At 45.7% G+C, this 21,090-nt stretch overlaps 1 long non-coding RNA gene across 1 annotated transcript; it reads left to right on the top strand.

Moving 5' to 3' along the window:
* Nucleotides 1-4,551: 4,551 nt before the first annotated feature.
* On the top strand, nucleotides 4,552-8,451 carry LOC120233671. The gene is made up of 2 exons (XR_005528885.1): nucleotides 4,552-4,683; nucleotides 8,136-8,451. It is a non-coding gene; the product is annotated as an uncharacterized LOC120233671 (long non-coding RNA).
* The last annotated feature ends 12,639 nt before the right edge of the window (nucleotides 8,452-21,090 follow it).

The raw sequence follows: 21,090 nt of genomic DNA, 5'->3' as shown, positions 1-21,090 counted from the left end.
GCTTGACCAGCTAGATTCATCCAGACAGCCAGGCCACTGGGGGAGGGAAGCCGAAAAGGCTCTTGCATTGGAGATACCAGAGAGACATGGGAGCATAGCCAGTACAGCTGGGGATCCACTCAACAGAGCACATGAGTGCAGGGACAGCCACCCACACCATCATGAGCCCCCTAAACCACAGAGTGCCACAGCAGGGCTCAGGGAGAGATATTCCTACAGAATACAGGGGTGAGGGGTTGGGGGCAGACTAGCTCCTGGGTGTTGTGGGAATGCCAGAGGATGCCCAGAAATATTGGTACAGGGGTGCCCAGTATTGCTGGAAGACTTAGATGTGCCCACAAATGCTCTGCTCCGGGCAAGGTGTCCTGGTCCCCACGTCTTGGCCCCAGGCCTGTTTCATCTCAGGGGTGGACTGACCAGGGCTCTGACTCTCCTTCCAGACTCTTGGCAGTTATTTAGAATTGGGAGTCTGAGCCCATTGCCACACAAACATGTTTGCAAGAGCAGGCAGAGCAGAAGCCTCGCTCCCTGAAGGCAGTTCCATATGCTGATCACCCTTCCCCCTTCCTGGGAACATCTGTGACTGGCTCAACCAGGTCAGCCCAGGTGACTGCATCCTCCTTTATAAGCCTTTGCATTTCTTCCTGATAGCCTTCCTCTGACTCTTCAGACTGGCCTTGTCCCACGTGATTATGCTCAGGTGAGTGACTGTCACCCTGTTTCACAGGACTCTACTGGAGCTCAGGGAGTGAAACATCAGGCCACCAAGGGCCACTAATTCACAAGTGCAGACCAATGACGTTTAGGTGGACCGCAGGTGACTTGTAGGGTACAGGTGAAATAAGGACCCAGTCCCATGACTGTCTCCTGCAGGCCTCTTCACACCTGGGCACAAAGGTGGAGGCACAGGGTTCTCATTCCAGTGAGTGTGGCAGCAAAGGCACATTCCGTCAGGGGCTAGGGGCTGGTTAGGGAAATTGTGAACTCTGTGGAGACTGCACAGCCACGAAAACAGAGCACACCAGTGAGGCTCTAGTATATGGTCTCTGAGGCTGATCATGTTTCAGAAATGAGACTCAGGAAAGTGCTCCTGGTGTGTCTAGCAGGACACGATGCTGTCCCCATTGAGGCCTGACAGTGAGAAGAGCCAAGTGCCCCACTCCCCAAGGATGCCAGGTCGTACACTCCAGCACATGGCCTGTGGGTGTCAGACATTATGGATGGCTAGCCTTTCCAGGCAGACTTGCCAAGAGGTCCCCAAACCACTCAGCCCTTCTAGAAGGCTATTTGATCAGGGAGGCTGAGAAGGGATGGTGTCTGGTCAGAGAGCTTTGGGGACAGTTTGGCCGGAGCTCTGTGATGTGTCCCTTCCCCCCCCCCCCCATGGGAAGTCAGGGAGGAAGCTGACACTCTAGCCCCAGTTGAAGTCCAAAGTAGAGGCTCTGAGGGTCCTGGCACCCAGGGCAGGGGCAGAGTATGGAGTGGGACTCAGGGAGCTCTCAGGGGGGCCCTGGAATCTGAGCACATGGACTGCACCTTGGCCCTTCTGCCAGAGGGAAGCTGGCTGGCAATATGGACAACTTACTTGTCCACCTTAGCAGAACAAGGGAGGGGAGGCAGAAGGGGTCTGAGTTCAGACCATCTTGACCAGACTCTGCTCCAGAAATGACGTGTAGGGGTGGGGGCACCAGCAGGAAGTTATGTGTGCCACAGGATGCAGGAAAGGGGTACCCAAAGAGCCCCTACAAGCCCACTGTGAAAAAAAGAGATGGCTTTGCACACCTGCCAGAGGGCTAACAATACCTGTGTCCTCCATGGAAGAGCTGAGAACAGCCTAATGAGTGGAGGAGTCGCCTACGGAGGAAGAGGAGAAAGAGGAAGAGGTGGAAAAAGGGGATGTGAGATGGAAGTGGAGGGATGCAGGATTGGAAGGATCCAGGGATGAAGGACTCGGGGATGCAGGAGGGAAAGGATGTAGGAGCAGCAAGGGTCATGCGGGAAGCAGGGATTAGGGATGAGGGCACTGGGAGGCAGAATTTAGGCTATAGGAACTACAGGGATACAGGATGCAGGTCTGAGAGATGGAGAGAGGAGGGATGCCATGTTGAGGAAAGGAGGTGTAGGGATGCAGGGACGTAAACAGCAGGAACCCAGGGATTAGAGATGTAGGGCTGTAGGGCGATGAATGCAAAACTGAGCGATGTAGGGCCACAGGGTGCAGTGATGGGGGGAGGGAGTAAGGGATACAGAGTGACAGGTACAGCAATGATGGCGGTGGCACTGAAAATCCAGGTTTGATCTTTTTTTAAGTTACTCTTATTTATCTTGAGAGAGAGAGAGAGAGAGAGAGAGAGAGAGCACACACTCAAGCAGGGGAGGGACAGAGAGAGAATCCCAAGCAGGCTCCAAGCTGTCAGCACAGAGCCTGATGAAGGGCTTGAACTCACAAATGGTGAGATCATGACCTGAGCAGAAATCAAGAGTCAGATGCTGAACCAACTGAGCCACCCAGGCGCCCCCCAGGTTTGATCTTAAATGCTGCCAGTTGTTAAATGTGGGCAACCAATTCAAATTTGCATAAAATACTGAGTTGACTGACCAAAACATGAGCCTCAAGCTCAGGGTCACCACCCATGCCTTTGGAGGTCAAGGTGAAGGTGGTCCCAGGGAGCACAGTGTTGGTCAGGGAGCCCTCACTGAGGCTTGGCCATGCTGCAGCAGCTTGGGTCTCTGGGTGCAGAGGCTGCCAGACCCCGGCTGAGCTGCTCCTGCACAGTGTGGGCCAAGAATTGAAGGCAGTGTCCCCAGCCATGCACAGTGGAGCCTGGGTGATGTCATCATTGCAACAAGATAGCTGGGATGGTGTGCTGGGGTTTTCCACACGTTCTTAGTGTTAGCGGCCTCGTTTTATTGGAAGACTATGGCTGGAAGGTTAAGTGTGGGGCAGGAATTGGCTGGCAGGCAGCCTGGAGCCTGGGGAGCAGAGGCCGGGCAGGGAGGAGGTGCCAGTCCACGCCCCTCAAAGCCCTGGCTGGGCTGGTGCCTGGGCTCACACCCAGATGTCCCCAAGGACACAAGCTGGAGTGTGGAGATCATGGTGCTGGCTCACAGGGCAGTGCAAGCACTCCATTGGCCCAGGGAGCCCTGATGAAGGATCTGGCCCCATGAGGGGCCAAAGCAAGCACTAGGCCTAGGAAGCACGGAGGTGGGGGCAGGGCCCACCTGAGAGCATCCTGATTCCAGGCACCAGCCAGTACCTCCACCCTCTCTGTCCCCACCGTCCTCACCATTCCCACGTAGCTGGCACCATGTCCTTTTGCCAACAGCCTCCATCCTCAATGTCTGTCTGCCCTCTATGGTGCCAAGCTCCGTCCTGGCCTACAGCCTGGCAAAGAGTGGGCTTCATCAGTGTGAGTGAGTGACAGATAAGGCATCTTGCTTATTTCTTACCCCAAGGTACATTTTAGAGAGGAGGATACTGAGTGTACAGAAGAACATCGCTTTGCCCAACATCCCCAACAGTAACGAGGTCGCCTGGAATTCACAGCTTTCCTCTGTTAGGCTAAGGTACTGAGGGTGGGGAGAGTTGGACTCGGCCACAGGGCAGCAGCTGGATCGGAATCAGTGTTTGGAACCAACTACTTGAGCCACCAACAAGAGCAGTGCAGCCATAGGTAATGTTGAGTCGATGACCGTGAGAGCTGGAGACAGGTGTGGGGACAGGTGTGTGTGCCAGGTGTGGGGTGGGGTTCAGAGAAAGAGAGAAGGCTGAGGTGGGGTGGGGGGGGTGGGGGTTACTTGGAGTCAGCTCAGAGCCAGGTCTCCCCTGATGACAGTGGCCCTGAGCCTCCTGAGGTCCCAGGCATGCCCGGAGCCCTGCTAGAGCTCAGGGTGAGGTATCTATCGCTGATGATCACTGGCAAGCAGCTTCTTCCTCAACACCGCTCATTCCTCTCCGAGGGAATTTTCAACTCTCAAGACTCACAGCTATTTCTGATATATGGGGTCTCTTTGAAAATCAGACCACATGGGAGGTTTCCATTTGAATGTGGCAACAGTGCTGGGCCTGCCCCACCTGGCTCAGGCGAGGAAACGCCAAGAACATCCCCAAGGACTGCAGCTTCCTGTAGAGCTTGTTTCTGGCCCCAGCAGAGACCCGGATGTGAGATCCCGTGCGTGGTCCAGGACACCGTCCAGGGGGAGCTGACCTGGGGATGGAAATGTCCTCTCTGGTCTCATGGTGCTCAGCTTCAGGACTGCCTGCAGGCTGAAGTGAGCTCCCCACAAAGAAGTCATCTCACTGTGCCGAAGCAGGACCCGGGGCACCCGGGCTTGGGAAATGCTGCCTCAGCCACAGGGAGATGCTGCTGGGTTCCAGGGCCACCGTTTCTGCCCTTTCCTCAGTCCCACCCTTCTCGTTGCTCCAAGATACTCCCACACCATTTTGATTATGACCATGGCAAGGGTGTCCTCAGCTCTAGAAGGGAGGTGATGCCGCTGTGGTCACATTGTGCACCCCCTCTGTGTGTCCACCACTGTGACAGTTAAAAAGGACCATGTCCTCCCTGGGCTCCAACAGCCATCCAATAATTGAGCACCTACTGTGAGCAGAGCATGGTGGCAGCCACTGAGAATCAGCTGGTTAATGGGGCAGATGTGGTCCCTGCCCACATGGGCTCACAGGTAGGTGGGAGGCAGTACATCTGGGCAACCACACCAGTAACACATGACGTCCTGAAGGAAGGTCCTTGCGGGGTGGGCACGTCTGGGCGCTCGGGTAGGGGCCCCAGGTGCCACTACTTGTAGTTAAAGCAGAGCTGGCCAGAGTGGGAGAGACTCCTGAGTGACGGGAGGGACCAGGGGGCAGAGCATGCTGGCTCCATCGGGAATTTTGAACTTTATCCTGAGAGCCATGGAGGTGACCTGCGAGTTTCAGAACGTTCCCCCCTCCCCCCCCCCCCCAAGAACAGGTGAGTCCAGGGTGGTCGTGATTGGGTGGTGGTGAAGGAGGCAGAGGAAATGGCTGATGTTGAGAAAGGGACACACAGGAGGTGATAGGCAGTCCTGTGGCCCCTAGGTCCTTTGGGCCCTCAGGTCATGGTTCACATGGGCTTACAACTCCAAGCCTAGCCTTTGTTCCCTCCCCCCGCCTCCCCACATAGCAAACACTTCCTGAGAGGGCTTAACTGTACCTGATGACCACGGTATGGGCTCTAGTCATGCAAGATCCTAAGTGCCATCCCACCAAAGTCTGGGAATGGAAGGAGCTATTTTGGTCTTTGGTTAGAATCCTCACAGCAGACAGGTGCCTCTGTTACCCACTGAACATGGTGTTTCCTATTCCTGGCTCTTTCCTAAGCTTCCAGCTTCCTGAAAACCTTCTCTACTCACCTAGCACCCCCACCTAGCCAACACCCTGCCTTGGGTAACTCAGCCTTCCCCAAGCCCTGCGTCTGGCTTCCCCCTACCCTAGCTCAGACCTTCCCAGGGCTCATGCAGTTTCAGTAAAATACATCAGGGGCATCCAAGCCATTCAGTCCCTGATGCCACCTTTAGGGCAGGACCCTGGCAAACAGAGCAGTCTTGAGGAGGTCACCAAGCAGACAGGCCCCCACTCTGCCACCAGGGCAGCACAGTGAGGACAGTGGATATGTCCCCCCAGGGGCTTGGGAAGGGGCATGGTCACAGCCTTCAAGGGCAGGAACCTGGAAGAGGGATTGGGCCACATGCTGGCCCTACAGAGCTGAATGTGTGGAGTGTGGGGGAGTCTCAGGGAGGTGACCCCCCCTTGATGTGGAGAGGACTTGACAAATGCCACCCACAGAAACAGGAGGGCACAGGATGAGGACTCAGGGCTCTGCCACTCACAAGCAAGTGACTTCACTTCTTCCAGCCTCGAATCTCCACTGGGACCACCCGACAAAAATTTGTAAAGGGGACTTAGGGACAAAGTCAGTGTTATTGCTAGAGATCAATAATTATGTAAATTACCATATACAGAACAGACGACTCACCAGAAGTGCCCTTTTCTCACTGTGATTATGGTCTGACCTCAAACAGACAGCACAAGATGTGCCAAACTTCGTCACTTAGCATTTGAAACTGATGTAAGCAGCCGTGCACGAGGCCCCATGTAGTATCAGAGAAATGCATCAAACTTCCCATGAGGACACATGAGCTACAACTCAAAGTCATGGTTAAGTCACTCAGTGAGGAGCAATAGCCCCTCGTTCCCATCAGGAATCTGGTAATCTGGTCTCATTTAAAGGCTTTCTATCCCCCACCTGCACCCCTCACATCCCTTCTCTTTCCCTGCCCTTTATATACTTCCCCGCCGCTGCTTTATAAACTTGTGCCAGTGTCATTGTCCAAACAGCAGGCAGCAGCTTTCAAAACAAACATGTACATGTGCACAACATGTGTATCTGATCAGCCACTAGTAGGTGAGCAGAATAAAATCTAACTTACAAGCCAGGGGAGTGTGATGTCTGAGTCAGTATGTGCTGGGGTGTGTGTGAGTGTGTATTTGGTGATGGCACAATGGCCTCTTATCCTGTATCAGAAGATGCATGATTTGTAGAAACACAGACAAATGTGTTAATTGTAGGATGAATGGCTCTGGGCATTGTAGGTCCATCAGTTTTGGATTATACATCATAAAGGAGATCTTGATAAAAGAGTGAGTTCATGGTGGTGACATCTCATTAATTCAGCCCTGGCAGGAAACAACGAAATCTAATTTTTCCAGATAACTTGGGCTACCCCTGTAATCACTCAAACTTACAAATTAGCATTTTATCAGAAACATTGCTATCCTTAACCGAAGTATTCTGACCACAATTTAATCTTCGTCTGGTAACTCAGGGCCGCCTGTGGAAGACAGGTCATTCTGCAGACTGCGCTCAGGAAAGCTTTAGCGGTGAGGGTGACCGTTTGGCCCTGCAGACTAGGGCTCCAGGTCACTGCATCTATTGGCTTTGCATCTACAGTGTGGCTGAAGCAACTGACAAAGGCCCATAGGGATCAATTACAGCAGAATAGCTGAGGTTAACATCATAATCATTTGAAATACTCTGGCTGAGCTGACACATAATGGATTGCATCGTAATCCATCTAGACTTTGCTGAGGGGCAGAGAGGCTGGAGCTGGGGTTCAGGGAAGTAGCCACATGCACCCATCTCATAACCCCAGGGAGTTGAGAGTGAGCACCCAGCATACCCTGGCCAGCTGTAGGTTTATGCCTGGGGCCGATCTTCAAACTCTGGCAGTTTATACACCATAGCCCTTGAAACCATTGGGCCCTGTTGTTACTGGTTGGCTTTTACCCCGCGATGCTCCATGGAGGATTTGAGGTGTCAACCACTTGTCACCCTGAGCTTGGATCCTCTGCCCACCATCTGCTGCTTTCAGGGAAAGGGTGCCAGTATCAGGTGGGCCATTCTCTGTGGGAACACCAGCATGGTGCATTGTTTGTTTCTAGAAGTCTCTGGGAGTTGGTTGGCTGAGCCAGTCCTCCTTCCAACCCCCAGTACCCTTCTAAGGGCCCTGATTAAACTGAGGGCCAGGAGCTACAAAGCTGAGGACTAAACCTTGGCTCATGGTGACTGTCCCGCTAGAAGGTGAGCTGTGAGAACAGTCATAGGTCATTGCGACTGATAACAGTAAAAGTAAACAAAAGTTTGCAATCTTTTGGTTTAGAAGTTAGAGTGGATTATATAAATTTTATTTATGTGTTTATTTATTTAGAGAGTGAGTGAGGGAGAGTGGCAGATGGAGAGAGAAAGAGAGAGGAAGAGAGAGAGAGAGAGAGAGAGAGAGAATCTCAAGCAGGTCCACACTCTGTGCAGAGCCCAATGCAGGGCCCTATCCCACTACCCTGGGATCATGGCCCAAGCTGATATCAAGAGTCAGGTGCTCAACTGACTGAGCCACCCATGGGCCCTCAGAGTCAAGAGTCAGGTGTTCAACTGACTGAGCCACCCATGGGCCCTCAGAGTCTACTGTAAATGTCAAATGTAGAGGTCATGCATTATACTCTTTTATATAGATTTATATGACTGCTTTATATAGATTGTCTTATCTGGTGTCCACACCAACTCAGTGAGGTAGCAACTAATAATACTCCCATTTTACAGATGAAGAAACTGAAGCCCTGAGCAGTCAAGACCACACTGAGGTATTCGAGAGCTCTGCAGCCTAAGCTTTCCACAACTTTGCTGCTTGCCTCATCAGGCCTAACTGCCTTGCCATTTCTGTCACATCACTTGTACTCTGCTTCAGGAGAGAGAGGGAGAGAGTGATGGCTGGCTCCCTGGACCTTGCCTGTCTCCCTCCTGAGTGTCACAGACCAGCAAAGGTTTCCTTAATGTCTGGTTTCATCATCTACTTCATACATTTACATCATCATCTACAAATGTTTTTATGATCTCATATAAAAAATTAGCTGAATTATTTACTTCTTCAAATAATTTAATTCCTTACGCAGCCCAGACATCAACTGTTCCCCTCTTCCCATTAGGCCTTATCAGATCCTACAGGGGCAGGTCACTTAGGAGTAGCCCTTGGCAATGAGGAGCTGACAGTGGTGTAAACAAAGGAGCATTTTGTTTCTCACTCATGGAAATGAAGGCAGAGGTGGGATGGAAGCTCCCGTGTCCTCAGGGACCTTCCATCTTTCAGCTCTGCCTTCCTCAGAATCGGTTCTGTCCCAAAGGTCATTGTATCCCAGTCCCAGCCAGTAGAAAGAGGGAAAAAAGAGCAGGCAGACAGGACACAGGCTCCTTCTTAGGGAGTTGTGTTTGTCAGGGTTCAACCCCAAAAATAAAACATCCAGAAACTACACTTGGGGTATCAATCCAAAAGAGGCTGACACAGGGAACCAGCAGGTGGAAAGAGGGAAAAGAGCAAATACAGATGCTCAGGTAGCTGTGACACTTTAGCTGCTCCATGAAGCATCGCACCTGGGGCTGGGGGACAGAGGAGAGAGGTGGCAGGGCCACAGCTAGCAGCTCAGAAGGGTTTGTGCCATTACCTCCGAGGGAGCCCCAGGAGTGACCCTGGGAGAGCCTGATGAAGTGGAGGCGGACTTGTCTGGCGCCGCGCAGCAACGGAGCATATGCACAAGCAGAAATTCCGTGCAGTCTGTGGAAAATTACAACTCAGTAAAGTCAGAACCACTGAGGGTTCAGATGCATTGGGAGTGCAGTTTCTCCCTTGCTGCAGAGACCTAGGGAGTAGGTAGACTCAGGAAAAAAGCTTACCTTTTTTGGCCACTGATGTGACCCTGATGGTCTTAGGTTAGTGGGTTGTGACAAGCGGAGGGCCCACTGTGGTTCAGCCAAGACCCTCAGTCCCACACACCAAGTCCTTGACACAGTGATTACATGAACATCGAAGACCTCTTGAGTTACCGTCTGTTGGAGGCCACATCCTGTCTGTGACAGCACAGTAAGTGTAAGTCTGAGCTCCAAATGTTTCACTAAGCCCTTGATTGAATTGAGTGTTGTTTGTCTGTGATGGGTTAACTATAGGGTGAGGGCAGATGTAGGTCCAATAAGTCCATCCTCAAGCCAGCCCCAAGGGCTATGTCTGCCCTCCCTCTACAGATGTCTTCTTACAGATGAACAACCCTCAGGACGTGGACAAGCCTACAGGTAAAACTTGGCTCCACAGGTGAGGACAGCTATCACTGGGCCAGGTTCTAGACACTAGATTGCACACACATCATTCTACCACCACAGTTCTGCAGGGATAATCTCGGTCCAAGCCTGTGCCCCTACCAGGCCAAATACTTGTTTTTCCATATTTCCACATTACAAGTCTTACTTATGTAAATGCTATTATTTCCCCGAGGACAATGCAAAGTCCCAGTGGCCACTTTGGGTAACTTTTTAAAAAATTTGTTTAAATGTCTATTTATTTTGAGGCAGAGAGAGAACAAGTGGGGAGGGGCAGAGAAAGGGGGAGACAGAGAATCCCAAATAGGGATGCACTGTCAGCACAGAGACTGACATGGGGCTCGATCTCACAGGCCATGAGATCATGACCTGAGCCAAAATCAAGAGGCAGCCACTTAACCAACTGAGCTACCCAGGTGTTTTTGATGTGGACAAGATTACTATTTTGACTGACATCTGAAAACATAGAAAAATAACAATCCTGAATATCCAATGTCTTACATTTTTTTACTTGACATGAGGAGAGATCTCTAAACTCAATTCAAATTTTCAGACTGTCTACCTAGATCTCCTAAATCCTAGGTGAAAAAGGAAACAGTTCAGTGATGTATTCAGACTCATGCTTAGCAAAACACCCCAGGCTTTTCTGACCACCCCCCCACCCCACCAGCCAACCCATATGTGGTCAGGCCAGGAGATGCAAAGCCTTGGATGAGAGAAGCTAGCCTGCATGACCCTAAAAGGGACACAAGGCTGACAAATCCTTAAAAACACAAAATAGAAACTCAGCTAGCAGGGCCACTTGTCAATTTTGCAAACAAAAGAGTATCTGGCAATTAATTGTCCCACCCTACCTATAAAGAAATAGGAACTCGAAAGTTCTGAGAGGTATTCTGAAGTGGCTTCAAGGGAGACTATAGCCAGTTCCTTCCCTCTTCTTTCCCCCCCTCTCTTGTCTCCTTTGTTCTGTCACATGAAAGATTTTGGAAATTAATTGCAATAGATTGTATTTTCTAAAAATGCCCACTGCAATATTTCTATTTTCCTCTGTTTTTCCCGAGTCTACCTACTCCCCTAACAGGAGATGAAGCTTATGTCCATTCCCCATGAGCTTGAACGGGTCTTTGTAACTGATTTATGGATAGACCAGGGTAGAAACAATGCTGTGATGACTTCCAGAGCTGGGCTAGAATAGGGAATCCAGCTTCTGTGTAGACAACCACCATGCTGTAAGGACGCCAAACCAGACCCATGCAGAGACCCATGGAGAGGTCCACATGGAAAGGAAGCACCAGGCATGCGAAAAATGAGCCACCAGGTGATCCTGGCCCCATTCTTGGAGCTTCCCAGCTGCATCTCCAGTTACCACAGGACAGAACACCCCATTCTGCTGTGCCATTTCCAAATCTCTGATCCACAGTATCTGTGAAAGTAAGGGGTTGTCTTATGCCACTAATGTCTGAGGTAACTTGTTACACGTCTGTGGAAGTTCGAACATATAAGTAATCACAAAAGTGTCCTGTCATTATGTCCACTCCAGAACGAACCACCCAGGTTCACAAACCTAACACAAAAGAAAAATACACGAGATTGTAAGGTCTCTTAAAATCCATGGGAGATGCTGTCCAAATTGGTTATAGAGAGCTTATGTAAATTTAAAAGAAGATAACTCAAGAACTTCAAAAAGGAGAAAGAAAAAATTAACCCACTGATTTTGTTGTTGATTCAAAAATTTTCAAAGGGAAAATGTTGAACTGTGATATTCATTAATGACCTTGGTTACAAAATAAGAATAAAAGCAGGTCATTCACAGCATTTAGCTTTTAAATATGACTAGGAAACTCTTTTAAAGCCATTTTATAAATATAGAAGGATATAACTGAAAAAAAATGTTCACAAAATGTTCTTGATAGAACACTCTACAGGCAAATTAAAGTGAGTTAGAAATTTTAATTTAAAACATCCAATTTCTGCTTCCATATAGGATATAGAAAGCTGCAAAGAACAATGAGAAAAATCTGGATAGCCTACAAATTAGTGGTACCTAATTTTTCTTAGATCTATCAGAAATGTAAGGTTACAAGGCAACTAAATAAGCTGAATTCCAAAGAAGCAGACCTCCTACAAAAGGGAAATGGAGCACACAGCCTGTTTCCCCTTCAGCCAAGCCTAGGAGAAGCATGGCTACCAGGAGGTATGAAGACAGCAGCTAACACTTTAGCCAATCATTAAAAGCCAAGTGTGGTCCAAGATGTACATTTTGGAATAGCTTCGGAATCCAGACTCAGGGGAGTTGGCACTCACTCACAGATCTCTGAGTGTTCTCAAGAGATGCTGAGCAAGAGACCAGGGAGGGACAGGCATGTGAGGACCCAAGAGGAGGCAAATTGCTGTTGGAGAGCAGGCACAAGACCTCGCCCCTTCCCCAGATCCATTCCCACCATGAAGCAAGAGCCTGAGACATTGAGGGAGGGGCACAGGTAAAAACTCACTGCTTTTGAAGAAAGAATAGAAGCAAAACCCATTTGCCTCTGGGAGAGAAGTAGGAAACCTCTTGCCCCAAGGACACAGGGCAAAATTCATTAGTATAGTTGGGGGGAGAGGCAAGAAATCATTTAGGGTCCAAGATATGATACTAAAAAGGCAGAGGTCTGCTACCAGTGAGTGGAGAGGGACAGGAAACTCACATCCAAACCCAGAATTTAGTGCCAAGGCAAAACTGAGTTGCCATAGGAAGGAGGGGAGGAACGTTGAGAAAGCCCCAACCTGAAGTTTAAGATCTGCCTGAGAGAAAGGCTGGCCCAGGATAACAGAGGAGCCCCTCTCACCATAGGTCTAGTGTTGAGGCACTTGTCATAGCACAACCCTTGATAGAGAGTCAAAAGTATAAGAAGAGCCCCATGATAGCAGAGATATTCAGAAAAGGCTGAAAGTTGAAGAGTTATCAGAAATACTGAAAGATACTGTCAGCATGAGTGAAAGCATCCCACGTTTAGAGAAATTGGAAGTCTCACCTGCTCAGCAGATAACAATAGCAACAATGAAACCCAAACCTGATCCAACTCCTAACTGGATGGACTGAACCTCGAATATGAAAATCCAGACAGAAGAGGCATGCCAATCTTCAGGTGTCAATGTCATTTACCTCAGTCTGCACTGTTCTACACATAATGTCTGGCATACAATAAAAAATTACATTAAAAAAAGATAAAAACAATCTAAAGAAAAAGCAATCAGCAGAGAAGATTTGATGACCCAGATAGTTGGAACTATTAGGGATTTAAAAATAAGTAAGATTTTTTTTTTTATTGTTTTTTAAAATTTATTTCTAGGAGAGAGAGAGAGAGAGACAGCGTGAGCAGGGGAGGGTCAGAGAGAGAGGGAGTCACAGACTGAAACAGGCTCCAGGCTCTGAGCCGGCAGTCAGCACAGAGCCCGACGCGGGGCTCAAACCCACGAACTGCGAGATCATGACCTAAGTGAAAGTCGGACGCTTAACCAACTAAGCCACCCAGGCGCCCCAATAAGTAAGATGTTAATGCATCAGTGGAAAGGGGTGGGCAACAAGTATGAACAGATGGAGAATTTCACCAGAGAGATACCAACTATAACAAGGAGTAAAATAGAAATGCTAGAAATAAAATATATGATATCATAGATGAAGAATTCTTGTGACTGGCACATAAAGAAAATGAATACGGCTTTGGAAAAATAAACAAACTTGAAGATAGGTCAATAGAAATGCTGTGAACTGGAACACATGGAGGAAAAAGTGGTGAAACCAAATCAGAGCATACAAGTGCTGTAGGTAGGACATCATCAGATGGTTTACCACACAGGTAATTAAAGTCAGATATGGGTAAGAGAGAATTTTAAGGTAATTTGAAGAGAAGAAATATTTGAGGATAACAGTCAAGAGTTTTCCAAAAATAATAGTGGACATCCAACCACAGATCCAAGAATTCAGAGCACTCCAAGCAAAATAAACAGCAAAAAGAAAGAGAAAGAAGACAAAACCACCAACACCACCACCAACAAAAAAATCTGCACACACCCCTACACACATCATTGTCAAACTGCTCAAAGGGGAAGATAAAGTCTCAAGGCAGACAGAGAAGAGAGGGAAGTTACACACAGAAGAGTAAAGAGTTACAGAGCACTTCTGATCAGAAACTATGTGAGCCCAAAGACAATGGAATAACATCTTTAGAAGTGCTGAAAGACAAAAAAATCTGTCAGCTCAGAATTCTGTACTCAGTGAAAATATCTTTCAAAGGTAAGGTAAAACACAGACATTTTCAAACAAACAAAAACTGAGAGAATTCATTGACAGCAGACTTGCATAAGAACTGTTAAAAGAACTTCTCAAGGCAGAAGGAGTGTTTGATCGTCACCCCAACCAGGTCAGGATGAACCCTCCCCCACCACTGTGGTGGAATAGTTGAGATATTGAGACTTATAATGAAAGCCATCCGCACCAAGAATATATGGAAAGATGTATTATTCTTGGAATTTCCTGAGGATAGAAGGGCAGGCACAAGCCAGTCCAAATGACAAGAGCAAAGCGGGGTCCGTGACTGGCTTGTACTATGGCTGAGGGTAGGGCCAAGGAAAGGGTTCATGCACTCAGGCTGGGGTTTGTGTGGTTTGAACTTCCTGTTGGCACCACCAGAATGTGTGTACAGGTTTTCTCATCAGCCTTCTATTGGCTTTTGCTCCAGATGTGAGGCAAAAACAGAAGAAGGAGGAGTGGGGCTTGTGAGCTGTAAAAGCTCCAACATCAAAAGTGGAATCTTACTCTTGATGGCAGGTGGAAACTTGGATCTATACAGAATGAAGAGCATTATTTTTTAATCACAGTAAAAGATAAATTCACAGCTTCTGGTTCCAGAAAAAATGGAGTAATCACATTGCACCTTATTGCTCCCACTGTTTACAACCAAAACTCTGAGCACCTGGGTGGTTCAGTCAGTTAAGCATCTGACTGTTGATATCAGCACAGGTCATGATCTCATGAGATTGAGCCTGTCAGGCTCTGTGCAATCAGCATGGAGCCTGCTTGAGTTTCACTGTCTCTCCCCCTCTCCTTCTCTTTCTCCCTCCCCAATACCCTCTCAAAATAAATTTTAAAAAATACATAAAGCAACCATTAGAAGGCTCTGAGAGATTGAAATGAGAAGTTGGGCTGACAAGGGACCTTAAGGTTTGAGGAACAACCAGGCAGTGATTTCCTTGAGGGTTTTTTTTTTTTTTTTTTGTGGTGTGTGTGTGTGTGTGTGTGTGTGTGTGTGTGTGTGTGTGTATTTTAGCCTCCTACATATCCTTGTCTGAACACTAGAAGACACCCACAACCCAGAAATGTCAAGAAATAGACCGAAAAAACAAAAGCTCCAAAGAAAGCTTGTTCTCTCTGGCCAAAAGCTTTGACAAAGGGAAGCTCTGCAGGATAGAACCTACTCTACTCCAGATGGAACTCCGCATAAAATGCTACTCCGCCCCCACCAGACCTGCAGCTGCAGGGACTGGAGGCAGAGCCATCAACCACCCCTGCCCTATACTGACAAGAAGGCAGCCTCCTCTCGCTGGGAGGATGGCAATGGGGAGTGTAGGCAGAGACCTACTGACCATGCCTGCCCTGCACTAATGAGGAAGTCCACCTCCTCCACACTGGGATTTGGGGCAGACTTTGGGTGAAGCTCCATCAACCTTTCTGATCCTACACTAATGTGAGCATTGGTGGCACCCCTCCTCCTCCATTTCTAGCACTGCAGAGACTGTGGAGGGACCCCTGTATACCACCTCTGCCCTGCACTAAGCAAATGTCAGCAAAAGATGGTGCCCCTCCACCACCTACTTGTGCATCAGCTGCAGGGACTATGACCATTCCCCTGTGCACTATGCAAACAATAAGAAGGAGGCAGCATCCCTTCCTTATAAATCAGAAAGTGAGTGAGGGGTGGGGGATGGTTTGCAGGGAAAGAAAAACCCCTAAGACAGGGATACTTTACATCTATGTATGAAGTCCTGAGCAGACCCCAAAGCAGCCCAGCCCACGCATGAGCAATCAGAAAGAATACATCGAGAGACTGGAAAACTTAACTATAATGTCGAATACTGCTCTCATTTCAGATTAGCCTCTGAGCAGCACACAAGCTGGACACACCAAGACAGCACCGCAAACTAAGTTGGCATTTGAACCACAGCCCACAAAAGTGGGCCAGTACATGCACTCTGAACCTAAACAGGTTGACTGCCTGCTGAAAAAGACTTAAATAGAAACCAGAATCTTGTAACAACTCTCAAAATGTCCTGGTTACCCACAATTACTCATCATACTAAGACCAGGAGAGTCTCGAATAGGAAAAGACAATTAACAGACATGAACACCAAGATGATACAGATGCTATAATTATGCGACAAGGATATTAAAGGAGTGCCCACAAAAATGTTCTGAAAAGCAAGTACTAACACTCTGGGGAGAAAAAAAGAACAAATACAAACCTTAGAAGAGAAGAAGATGAAGACTTAAGAAGAACCCAATAAAAAAACCGAGAACTGAAAAATAAGGTAAGTGAAATTTTAAAACTCACTGAATGGACTAATAGCAGATGGAGATGACATTAGAAGGAACTGATAAACCTGAAGATAGAATAATAGAAATTATCTAATTTGAACAGATTGAGAATAGGTTTTTTAAATGACAAGAATCTCAGAAAGATGTGGGACAATAATTTAAAAAATGTGACATTCCTATCATCAGAAATTTAGTAAGAATATGGTGCTGAACATATACTTAAATAATGACTGAAAACTTCCCAAATTTAGCAAAAAACAAACTTACAGATTCAAGAAGTTAAGCAAACCCTAAAGAGGATAAATCAAAGAAATCCATGCCTTGGTATATAATAATAAAATTTCTCAAAACTAAAGACAAAGAAAAAATCTTGAAAGCAGCCAGAAAAAAATGTATTACCTGCAGCAGTAAAATATTCAAATGACAGCACCTTTCTCATTAGAAGTTATGAAGGCCAAAAGAGAGTGTCATGACATTTTTCAAGTGCTGGAAAAAAAAAAAAAACTTATAACCCAGAATTTTGTATCCAGCAAAACTATCTTTTAGAGATGAAGGCAAAATAACAGTATCCTCAGATGAAAAAAATGTAAGAAAATTTTTCATCAGAAGACCTGCACTTAAATTCTTAAAAAACAGTTTTATGTTTATTTATTCTAGGGGGAAGGGGAAGAGAGAGAGAGAGAAAGAGAGAGAGAGAGAGAGAGAGAGAGAGAAACTGAAGAAGGCTGCAAGTTGTCAAGTTGTCAGCACAGAGCCTAATGCGGGGTTTGAACTCATGAACTGTGAGATGATGATCTGAGCCAAGGTTGTACACTTAACTGATTGAGCCACCCAGACACCCTCCAAAAAAAATTCTAAGGGAAGTTCTTCAGACAGAAAGGAAACCTGAACATTAGAAATGAAGGAACAACATAAAGATTGTATTAGTTTTCTATTGCTATATAACTAATCACCAGAAACTGGGAAGCTCAGAACACCACATGTGGGATGAGGAGTCTGGGATCATTTAGCTGGCTTCTCTGCATCAGGGTCTCACCAGGCTGCAATACAAGTACCAGTGAGGCTGTGTTCCTTTCTGGATCTTGGGGTCTTCTTCCAAGCTCACATGGCTGTTGGAAGAATTCAATTCCTTGCAGTTATAGGATTGAAGCACTTAGCTCCTAAGCCTACAGTTCCTGGCCATATGGCCCTCCAAATATGTTCATCTCATAGCAACTTGCTTCTTCAAGGACTCGTGTGATTAGGTTACAGCCATCTGCAACAAGGCAATGCAAGTCAGTAGTGCACTTCTGTCAGGGTGAAGTCAATGAAGCCTAGCAGGGGGCTGAACATGCTCCACAACCTGTACCTACACCCTACACCTAAACAGAAGGGTTTGAAAAAAAGAAAGAAAGACCAAACAGCTTTCACAACACAATACTCAAAATGTTCAAGATACAATTAAAAAAATCACCTGTCATATAATAATGAGGGCAATCACAACTTGAGTGACAAAAGATAATCACAAGGTGCCGATACTGAGATGGCTCAGATGTTGGAATTATCTGACAGGGATTGTAAAGCAGTAATAAGAAAAATGCTTCAATTGTGAACACTCTGAAAACAAATAAAAAATAGAAAATCTCAGCAAATAAACTGAAGATATAAAAAAGAACCAAAGGGAAATTACAGAACTAAAACTTCAATAATTTAACTAAAAACTGACTGGACAGGCTCAATAGTAGATTGGAGATGAATGAGGAAATAATCAGTGAACTCAAAAACAGATCAATAAACATTTCCAATATGAACAACCTGAGCAAATAGACTAAAAAAATGTTTAAGAAGAACAGTGCCTCATGAACCTATGGGACAATAATAAAATAAAATCTAACATTTGCATCATTAGAGTCTCATAAGGAGAGGAGAAAGAGTATGGGGCTAAAGGAATGAAGAAAAATGGTTAAAAATAATTTTTAAAAAATTCAACAAATCTGGGGCACCTGGGTGGCTCAGTTGGTAAAGCATCCAACCTCAGCTCAGGTCATGATCTCATGGTTCGTGGGTTCAAACCCTGCATCAGGTTCTGTGCTGACAACTAGCCAGAGCCTGAAGCCTGTCTTCGGATTCTGTGTCTCCCTCTCTCCCTGACCCTCCCCTGCTCATGCTGTCTCTGTCTCTGTCTCTCAAAAATAAATAAAACATTAAAAAAAAATTTTAATATCTTATAATAAAATTCAACAAATCTAAAAGTAAGAAATAAGAGGGAAAAGAATGGATGGAATAAATAGAAAACAACTAACACGATGGCAGATTTAAATCTAACCATATTGCTAGTAGTGTTAAATGTAAATGGTCTAAAACCTCTCAATTAAACATCAGAGATTGTCTAAGCTATTTAATTGGGGGATTTATACAGACCAAATATATGCTAAAAGGAAATATACAAACATAGGTTACAAAAGTAAAAGGATGAAAAGAGATATACCCAGCAAATACTTATAAAAGGGAGGTGTTTCTACTAATAGCAAAGTTGACTTCAGAACAAGGAATATTACCAGAGACACATCATGATAATAAAGAGGTCAGTCCATCAAGAAGATATCACAGGTACCTCAAGAACTGAAACAGAATTACCAAATGATTCAGCAACCCACTCTGTGTATATACCGAAAGTAATTTAAAGCAGGGATTCAAATGAATATTTGCACAACCATGTTCATAACAGCATTATTCACAATAGCCAAAAGGTAGAAGCAATCCAAATTTCTATCAATAGATAAATGAATAAAGAAAATATGGTATATACAAATAATGGTATCTTATTCAGACTTACAAAGGAATGAAATTCTGACACATGCTACAATACGGGTAAGCTTCAAAGACATACTAAATGACACACACGAAAGAACAAATATTGTACAGTTCCATTTATAAGATGTACCTAGAGTCATCAAATTCATAGAGACAGAAAGTAGAATGATGTTTGCCAGGGGCTGGGGAGGGGGAATAAGGAATTGTTTAATGGGTGCAGAGTTTGTTTGGGAAGATGAAGAACTTCTGGAGATGGATGGTAATGATGGTTATACCACATTATGAATGTACTTAATCCCAGTGAATTATACACTCTTATAAGAAGGTTAAAATGGTATCGCGGGCCTGGGTGGCTCAGTCAGTTGAGCATCTGACTCTTGATTTCAGCTCAGGTTCCTGGGTTTGGGCCCTGCATCAAGCTGTGGGCTGGAAATGAGGAGCCTGCTCGGGATTCTCTGTCTCCCTGTGTCTTCCACTCCCCCACTTGTGTGTGCGCGTGCAGTCTCTCTCTCACAATCAAGATAAACATTTTTTAAAATGGTAAATTTTGTGTTCTATAAATTTTACAACTAAAAAAAAGCCTCACAACCTTAAATGTGTATGCTTAACAACAGAGCAACCACTGATAGAACTGAAAAGAAAAATACATAAATCCGCCATTATAGTTGGAGATGACAATACTCTTCTGTCAATAATTGATAAAGTAGAATATTGGCAAGTATGTAGAAATCCTGAAAAATACTATCAACCAACTTGACCTAATTGACATTAATAAAACAATTACCTGGAGAATACACGTTCTCTTCAGTTACATACATAACATTATCTTGACAGATGATATTTTGAGCCATAAAGCAAACCAACAAATTTAAAAGAATACAACTCTTATTCCCTGACCACAATGAAATTCAACTAGAAATTACAAAACTGTATCTTGAAAATTCCCATATATCTGGGAATTCAATAGTACATTTTAAAATAACCCTTGGGTCAAAGAGGAAGCCAAATGAAGACTTACAAAATACTTTTAATTAGACACAACAGAATTTGTGAGATGTACCCAAAATTTAGGGGGGAAATTTACATTAAATACTTATATTAAGAAATGAGAAATGTCTTAAATCAATGGCCCAAACTTCCACCTTAGGAAACTAGAAAAAAGTCGGCGAGTATTGCTTGTATTCTATATATTTTTTGTATTTATAGGTTAAAATTACAGCCTAGCTAGTAAATGTATTACTGGTTACTACCTTTTCCCTTTCTCGACATGAGCTCACATTTGCTGCCACATTTCTTTTGCTGTGAAATGAGTTCCTTGATCAGAAGCAATTTTGTATGAAGCGGTGAATAAGGCTATAGGAGGCAAACTCACATCTGGAATGTGTCTATATATACACTATAGGGAGTTCTCATTTGTTTAAAAAAATTTTATGTCTTTCATTTTATTTTGAGAGACAAAGATAGAGAGCACACGGGGGAGGGGCAGAGAGAGAGGGAGACACAGAATCTGAAACAGGCTCCAGGCTCTGAGCTGTCAGCACAGAGCCCGACGTGGGGTTCGAACCCACAAACTGTGAGATCATGACCTGAGCCAAAGTCGGAGGCTCAACCGACTGAGCCACCCAGGTGCCCCGCCATTTGTTTTTTAAAAACAGCTTTATTGAGATATAATTTATATACCATAAAGTCCACCAGCTTAAAACTAGCTAGCTTCTTTTCACTTAGCACAGTGTTTTTGAGGTGTATCCATGTTATAACATGTATCAGCACTTCTTTCTTTTCTAAGACTAATATTCCATTGTATAGATATACCATATTTGTTTCTGCCATTATTCAGGCGATGGATACTTGGGTTGTTTCCACTTTTTGACTATTACGAATAATGCTGTTAGGAACAAGTTTTTGTATGTGCACATATTTTCATTTTTCTTGTGTGTATATTAGGAGTATTGCTGAGTCATGTGGTAACTCTGTTTTTAAAAATTTTAGAGCTTACAGGGGCACCTGGGTGACTCAGTCAGTTAAGTGTCTGACGTTGGCTCAGGT

Source organism: Hyaena hyaena, unplaced genomic scaffold (genome assembly GCF_003009895.1).
Source record: "Hyaena hyaena isolate Hyena2069 unplaced genomic scaffold, ASM300989v1 scaffold_95, whole genome shotgun sequence".
Taxonomy (NCBI): domain Eukaryota; kingdom Metazoa; phylum Chordata; class Mammalia; order Carnivora; family Hyaenidae; genus Hyaena; species Hyaena hyaena.
This window is presented reverse-complemented; position numbering and strand designations above follow the sequence as displayed.